At 32.5% G+C, this 8,837-nt stretch overlaps 1 protein-coding gene across 1 annotated transcript in view; it reads left to right on the top strand.

The window, feature by feature from the left end:
• CSMD1 (CUB and Sushi multiple domains 1) overlaps positions 1–8,837 on the top strand; it is a 1,057,667-nt gene that overhangs the window by 739,922 nt on the left and 308,908 nt on the right. The gene's annotated exons all lie outside the window — the stretch shown is intronic.

Genomic DNA, 8,837 nt, shown 5'->3' on the forward strand with positions numbered 1-8,837 from the left:
ATAGTGAATTTTTGATGTTGCACCTTGATACTTAATCACTGTTGAATCTTAACATAAGATTTCTTGTCATAAAAACTGGACATTACATGTAAGTATTTTGAGAGTTGTTGTTAGTTATTTTACTACCTACATATTTTCTTTTCAATCTACTGTCTTCCAGTAATGATTCTTAATACATAACTATGAATTAGTCATCTAATTATGCATAAGATAGTGGTTATAACAGAATATTTTTACTGTTTTTCTGCAAAATCAGTAAGGGATGGAAACATCCTACCTGTAGAAAAAAAAAAAAAGACTTTACTTATATTGTACTTCTGTGTAATGAAATGCTGAATAAATGTATTGCTATATGGCAGGGAATGTATGATCTTTATGTACTTTCATAATTGCAAAACATATATTTCCCGTGCAGCCTTTTGGAAGACTGTATTCTTGACTTTAAAGTAGTTAAGGAAAAAAATGTTTATCTTACCATAATTAAGTGAAAATGTTTACCTGCAGAAAAGATAAATTTGCTGCATGCTTTCATAGCATATTTTTGAGATGTAAATACTATTGCTTTGTGAAGTTAATTAAATTCACTTTTTTCTTAAAGAGGATTCAGTTTGGCTCAGTAAAGATATGTATTCAGGAAAAATGGGCAAAAGTGCAAAACTACTATATTGAGAAAGATTATACTGTAGTGGGATTTCTCGCAGAACAGAAAAAGCTTTTTTCAGTTCCAAACTGACCTGTTATATTTTATTTTAAATAGCCATTAGATGTGAATATTTCTCCTAGAAGGCCTTTGACTTTAAAATAATTACATTTTATAGAAATTATTAAATTACTTTGCATTTTTAAATATAGAAAAGCATTTAAATTATGGAAAATGTATGAAAATTTAATCTACTCAAATTTATATTCAGTAGTGTGCTGTCTTGTTGACTTTGCAAAACAGTATATTTTTGGAAGAGAAAAATTAAATGTGTATTTTAAAAAAAGTTAAAATTCCCACAAATAGAGGAGTGTATCGGCATCCTCATGCTTTCTTTATTCAGTTAATTTTAAGTAGAAAAATTGGTACTGACTATGCTGTTAAACTGTCCAGAGTGTGTTTTCTATGGGACTCAGACTTTCCTATGAAAGCCAGTAAACGCCCATCTACTACAATAATGCACAAGTTCTCTTAATTCTGTACAATTTATCTTTCTCAGTGAATTTAGAATTTTAGTAGTGCAGAACTTAATGAGATTGGTGTGGATTCATTAGGACTTGAAAAAACACTACTCTTAAGTAGAGGTCTTTGGGCAGGTTGCTAGTTCATCAACAGGAGGAATTGCACACCCAGACAGACAAATTATGTTATGTTCAAGATTAAGAAGTCTGAGTAAACACTTGGAGTTTTACCCAGAAAAAAAATAACACTTGTTATATCCAGCTGTGTGGAAGGTAAAGACATGCTAACAGACACTGATAATCACAGCATGAGGAAAAGAGGTGTAACTTTTAAGTCTTTAATTTTTGGCAGTATGGGCAATATTGAATGGGTTACATTTTATTGGACTTGAATTTTTTTGCAGTGCAAGCAAGGAAGAATTTTCTTAATTTGATATCTCTTGGAAAGACTGTAGTTGCTTTAGGACCATGATGATTGTGAATGAGAAGTATTAAAATCAGACTTATTTAAGGCTGACAGTATCTTTAGGTTACTTTCATCTAAAGTCTACATCATCTTTATCAGTATTGGGATTTCTATCCCCAAATAACTGCACTGGGAGTTAATACATACCCTTTCAGTTAATAAAAGATGTGAAAGAAAAACATTTTACTTTACAGATTATCTGATTGAATGGAACACTACTTCTTTTTAATAAAAAAATATTGCTAGCATTTTGAAATCTATGAACTTAAAAAAAAATCAATTACCAAAATAATTTTCAAGTTTTCAAAACAATGAAATTATTTTAAGATATACTGAAAGTTTTGCAGATTTTCACCCTCGACTTTTCTTGGAGAATGAGAGAACTCTTGAAATTTGAACTGTGTATTGAAGATCTGATTTTACAATTACTTTGAGGAGTCTACTCTTTTGACTTGCAGATTTAAAAATATTTATCAGAATGCTTAGGTTCTTGTTGATTTTCTTTTCCAGGAAGCAGACAGCTCATGACATACTGTTACTCTGTATTTTAAATTACTTTTGACTTACTCTAAAAGTGAATTTGTGGCCTTTTATCAGGTTAGGTTGCAAGTAGAATTTTAAAGATAAGATAGTGTTTCCTTTTAAAATAACATTCAGTGAATTTTGAAGAGGATAATGCAGTTAAAGAGATTTCCTAGGTTTCATTCCAGAAAAAAAAAAATGCCCCCCAAAAACCACAAAGAAAGCAAAAACCAAACAAACAAAAAAGCCCAACAAAACAAACAAACAACACCCAAAAAAACCATCCCAAAACCATAATGAGCTGGAATATTTTTTTTAAATGGAAAAATTTTTTAAGTTTTGCATTCTGGTGCTGGCATGGGAACAGATTTTTAATGCCAACTCAAAATGAAAACAAATTTTAACATCCTACAGAGACAGTAGCATAGTTTCAGGTCTTAGCCAACTAAGATCATTTTAAGTTAAATGTTTTTCTAAGATTTATTTGCCTTTTTCTGAGCAACACAGAAATCCAAATTTGAGTCTTCTCCTGTTCAAAGGTATTCCTGCTTATTTCTTCCTTAACCATTTATTTGTTTCCTCTGGATCCCACTTATTGCAGCTTTTGATCAGAATCCTACTGAGTCATTTATTAGGCTTTTATTACTTGCAAATACAACTTTATGGTGCTTTTCTGACTGTGTCAAGTGCATGCTGTAATTTTTTACAACTCTTCATTGTTTTAGCTCTTCTATTATGCAATTTCTCAGCTTTCTAGAATCAGTTACTTTGAACTCTTTTGAGGACCTACTGATGTGTTCTCTTTGCTCCTTTCTTACTGTTAGTATAATCTCATTAGACTATAAACTAACCATGCCTCTACCCCTTGCTGTTTCAATTCCTTCTCCAGACTGTGGATACTTACTGCCTTGGATTTCCTGCTGTTTTCACTGTTTTATGATAACATTGCAAGGGCTCAGTTTTTCAGCCTCAGTGTCTATTGGACGGCAAGATTTGTTGCATTATGGCATTGTTGCTTCAGCACAGATGCCTAATTTTGCCCAATATTTTCCTGACTGATAGCTGATTATGGTATAGTAGATGTGCTATGGGCTGCAATATTGCTAAGTCTAATGACCTGGTAAATAAAGACTGTGTCCCAGTTACAGGAGTTTTTATTGAAGGCTGTACTTTCTGCACTGTACAAAGCACAGATATATTAAGTATTTGTTTGAGCCTAGTAACTTCCTTCTTCTATAAAAAGTAAAAGTTATTCGCTACAATTGACACAACTGACGACATTAAAATTAATTATAGTGAGAGTGGGAAACTTCACGTACAGTTTTATGGGTCTGAGCTCTCAGGTATTTGTATAAAGTTGGATTATGCCTCAATATGTTGGTATAAAAATATGTTGGTATAAAATGCTATTTCTAATTTATTGCCTTTCAAAGCACATAGCTGGGGAACTTCAAAACAACATTTTTATTCAGAAAATCTTTGCCCAGTTCACACCTAGGGAATTCACATACTGTGACAGTTGATTTTTAGATAATTTATTTTAAGATAATTTATTCTTGCAATATGCTTTAAAAGAGCAATTTTACTAGGTAGCATATGGTAGTATGCAGGGGGATTGAGTGAGATTATCTTGCTGATTCATGGATTGTTTCAAAAGTTTGTGGTAGCTCAGGCATGATCTGCTAGTGACACTTGTCTTCCATATAATAGCTTATGCATATATTCTGCAATGAATTCATTCTGCGGTGAATTCAGAAACTGTGTTTTGTCCAATTAGGAGACTTAATATTAGAGTGGGATTTTTGAGAATGTTCCCTTAAACAGGGCACATTTCATTTCTTCAAAGTTTCATTATAGACAAGGCTCCTGTCTCTCCAAATGGCTGATCAGATCATCCTGCTACCCATAAAAGGAAGTTTAACATCTACAGAACCTGCAATGTAACTATACTCTGACTGGGGAAGAATCTCTTGCTGAGCACCAGATAGCTCATCCCTAAGAGATTATTACCATAATCCAAAAAAAATTAATTTTATCTGAAGAATTTATCCTCTCACTCTATGTCACCTTTTTAAGTTGTAGACATCTTGAGGATCAAAAATATGTAGATCTAGGAACTGCTTTCACTAAACTTTTGTGTATTCATGGCAATGTACCATTTCATGCTTGTAATTACTCAATTACTATTTCACAATTATTAGGATTGATTTAATAGAGTGAAGGACAGTCATTGTGAATTTAGGATTGCCTCATTTTTACATCCTGTGCCTTCTGCATCATACAAATACAGTAACACCTTTCTGAAACAAATATTTCCCATGGCAGGTGGAAAATTAAAGCAATTTATATTCTCTTATCTCCTTCATACAGTGTTAAAGCTTTATGCCATCTGTGAATGTACATGTTCAAATTTAAACTTTTTATATTTTTATTTGCCAGAATGGCATCTTTGATTTTAGGGGGTTATAACATCATTGACAAAGAATTCACGTACTTTAGAATTAAAATTACTAAGGTCCTAGTAATGAAATAAACAAATACTGGTTAGGTTCCCTCTTGCCTTGAAATAAGTTTGTGTGCTTATTTAATTTTGTCATAATTGAGGATTACAATTTTGGAACATAAAATATCTAAGGTATTTACATCACAAAACTCTTGTTGCACTATAAGGATGAGATTTTTAATTTTCAATGTCTTAAAATCTCGTACAAGACTTCCAGGGTAGCATTTGTTTTATAGCATTAAATACATTTCAAAAACAAACCAAGGTGTTTGTAAATTTTGGTATAATGTGCAAAAGGTACTTATAAGCCTACTGGAAAAATCATGTTATGTATAACTGATTCCCTACAGTATATGTTCGTCTTCAATTTGAATTCATGTACATAAATTGTGACACAGAGCTCCATATACATACACATGTTATAAAAAAATACTTATATTGTGAAAAAAGCAGTCGCAGTCTACTTTTAAAAATCATATATTTTGATGAGTTTTGTGTTTTGTGTATAGTAGTTGCAACATTATGATTTTTATTAACAATATTGACATTTTTGCCTTTCAAAACATCATGTGAATGAGATGTTAGAGCTGGAACAAAAGACACCATTTTAACACTGAAGACATTTAGAATGGAATTTGATTTGCACGCATGGGTGCTGTGTGTCCAAACTCTGATTATACTTGATGTGCATCTGTCGAATAGTCAGTGGAGTCAGAACAGTGCTTCACCTCCTCCTAAAGCACTCCACTAGAGGCTGATCAACTAAATCAACACTGGGCTTTGCTTGCTCTTACTGTATCAGAACCAAAGGGGATTAAGACATTCAAAATGTCACCGTGTAGGGTTTAGTATATATATGGTGGTATGGAAGAAAGTATGCTACTTTAGATGAAGAATATCCTGCATAGATTGAATGAGAAGGGTCTCATAATGGCCATATACATGGAATCAAATAACATCACTTTAGACTGGGGTTATACCAGAGTTACCTAAAACTGTTGAAGAAAATCTCTCCTACATTAACACATTTATTTCTGAGAATTTTGGTGGAACTGATAAACCCAAATCAAAGCCACTTTCTGTATTGAGTTTAGATGTCTCATTTGAGCATTAATTACAAGAAGTTTTGGGTCTTGTTTTCTTCAAACCGGGGGTAGTCATGGAAGATGGATGCATGGGATCAATACTCATCTCATGAGAAAAGCATGCAAGCACAAATTTCCTTTTATGCAAGGAAAGTATTTCCTGGTTGGCAAGAAAAGCTAACCAGAGGAGCAGTCTTAATGCCACTAGTGTTATTTCCTGTGGTATTTGCTTTATTTTTGTCAGGTGATTTCTACCATTAAGTGCCAAAAACCACCAAACACTAAAGTTTTTTGCCTCATAAGGTCATTGTCACAAATACAGGCTGACAGTTATTATTTCTTATTACTTTCCTTCCCTTTGACCTTTCTTTCATGCTCTTTTTGAGCACATGAGACTAACTACTGAGCCTTATCTGTCTTCAGTATCTCATATGTGTTTTCAGGGTATCAGCTGGATTCACATAACTGAGATTTAGCTGTAGAGTGGGAATTTTAGGAGACTCATATGGATCTAAGTATGGTATATTGAGTTGGAAATGGCAGTTTAGGGGAAAAAACAGCCAGTAAGACTTCAGGGAAAAAAACTATAGAAGCATACACATGAAAGAATGGAAAAGCTGAAAAGGGGGATTTAGCAGTATATTTGCTGTGATATTGTCTGTGATTTTATAACAAATCCATAATTCAGACAAGCAGTTAGAATGTATTAGATGGTAAAGCAATGCTCAAGGTAAACAAAAGTTTCAGTGTCCAAAAAAATGTCAACAAGGAAACAACAACAACAACAACAACAACAACAAAAAAAAAAACAAACAAAAAAAAAAAAAAAAAAAAACAAACCCAAAAAAAACCCCAAAAATCAAAACCTTTGAAGTGATCAAAATGATTTTGTTAAATACAAAAAGGTATGCTATTTTCGAAGTTTAATGCATCCATTTCCTCATGTTCTAAGTACTCCTTACAGAGTGTGCATCAAATGACAATATTCTGGCACTGTGTTAATAAAATCCTAAAACTAAATCTCCACTTTTTTTCTTACCTTGTTTGTTCTATAAATTATTTTTAATTCCCTTGATAACAACTATTAGGTTTCTTCACCATTAAATTGTCATCTTTGTAAATCAAAAATATCAAGGTTTATGTGTAGACATTTTTCCCATTTTTCCTGGAGTGTCTGCAACTATTGATAGTATATAATACCTGAAAATGTCCTTGAATTTTTTGCTTATATTCCTTTTTTTCCCCTGTGCATTTTTTTTTCACTTTTCAAGTATGCAGCATAAAATATCTTTGTACAGACACTGTGCAGCCTGATGGGGTTGGTAATGAGGCCATAAACCCACATTTACTGCACAAGGAGGCAAGTGCTGCCGAATATTTTATGCTCCTATAGTTCTTTGTTACCTCACAAAGCACATTCATTTGCGTTGCCTTGGAACATGAGAGTTGGTGTTCTTTTTATATGTTTCTCACCATTTATCTTCTCTTGTAGATTATTACTTGGGTACATTTTCTACTGGGAAAATGTCAGCTGATAGCTTCAAGGCAAATAATAGAAAAATATGGAAAATTCACAGATTGCATAGTGAACTGTACATGTATATAAATATAAGAAAATAAATTAGATTATTCTAAAAATATTATTATTTTCTGATAAATATTACCATCTCTCACTTTGCTTTAGCAATGCTATAGACTTGGTGTTGGTATCACAGTAAATAGAAACCTGCAAGTATTTACATAATAAATTTTTTAGGACTTCATTTAATGACCTCACTTTGGTGTAATATTAAACAGGAGCCTCCTATTTTTAAGAACTATTGTAAAGAAAGTAATAAATGGATTATTAGCTAGATGTGTAAATTGCAGATTTCAGGAAGATGGTGTTAAAAGGGGAGGATATAATTCTATTTATTGGAATTTTTACTTAGTCTTGAACTATAACAAGGTTTATAGTAAGTTACGATAGAATTAAAAGATTTTTCAAAGTGTCATGTGGCAAATTTGCCCCACTAGGGCTGATTTGATAGCTGAGGTAGCGTGAGAAAAGCGAACTGCAAGGGTGTCTCCACAATTTAAAGCATTTAAGTGCACTGCCTAAATTAATTTTACTTTATTAGGGTTTTTCTATCTTCAAAGTAAACTCCTCAAATGGTATTGTAGCCCATTTAAGATGAAATTTCCTCCTGGCTTTCATTAAGTAAAGCTGGAATATTCAATGCTCAATGTGACAGATGGACAATAAACTCATAAATGTTAAAAAAAAAATATATATATATATAATATGTGTTTGAAAGGTTGCTAATGTCTAATTAAGTAATATTTTAAAATTTTGGAAATGTGAATTAAGAATTTTGATTGGACCTTTTTAGAAAATACAAAATTACACCAAAATGTGATGCTACTTTAAAGTAAATAGAGACAAACCTTCAGTCCTAAAGTGTGATCTCATCAAGAATCAAGGCAGGCATTATTACACCTGCTGTATATTGTGAAAAGATTAAAGCAGATTAGCAAGCTGATTTGTCAGCTACTTGACCCAAGAAAGATGTGGATAGACTTGAAGCATGTTAGGAAAAAACCGATGGTTCACCACTGGGTGGATTTATAAAAACAGAAGCACCACCATAGCCAATCCCAAGAACCTGGTCCTTCCTATCCTCAGCTTCAGTTGGCTTAAGTACTGAGTATTTGAACATTGATTTGATCTACAGTACAGGTAACAGAATCTTTACACTGTCTTTGAAACATTGCTTTCAATTTAGCAGGTACTATCTAAAACCCCTTGGATTTATGAGCCTTAGGGTCTATATCAGTCAGCCACGTATCTATGTATTAGTCATTTTTTTAAGATTCCTGGCTTGTTTAATAGTTAATCCTTGTAACAGTATGCAGAAAAAAAGGTTACCTACCCTTTTAAAACATGCCCCTATATGTTTCTAAAAATATCACCCATAAAGTTAAAAGTGAGAATAAACTCTACACATGAGATCTACAAGTGCTTAATGCTAATTTACTGTACTAGAAAATAATAAGTTCTTGTTTATCACATCTTCAGTCATTACTCAGCTTCTATGCTAATTTTTTTTTTGCATTAATG

This window comes from Geospiza fortis, unplaced genomic scaffold, assembly GCF_000277835.1.
Source record: "Geospiza fortis unplaced genomic scaffold, GeoFor_1.0 scaffold56, whole genome shotgun sequence".
NCBI lineage: Eukaryota > Metazoa > Chordata > Aves > Passeriformes > Thraupidae > Geospiza > Geospiza fortis.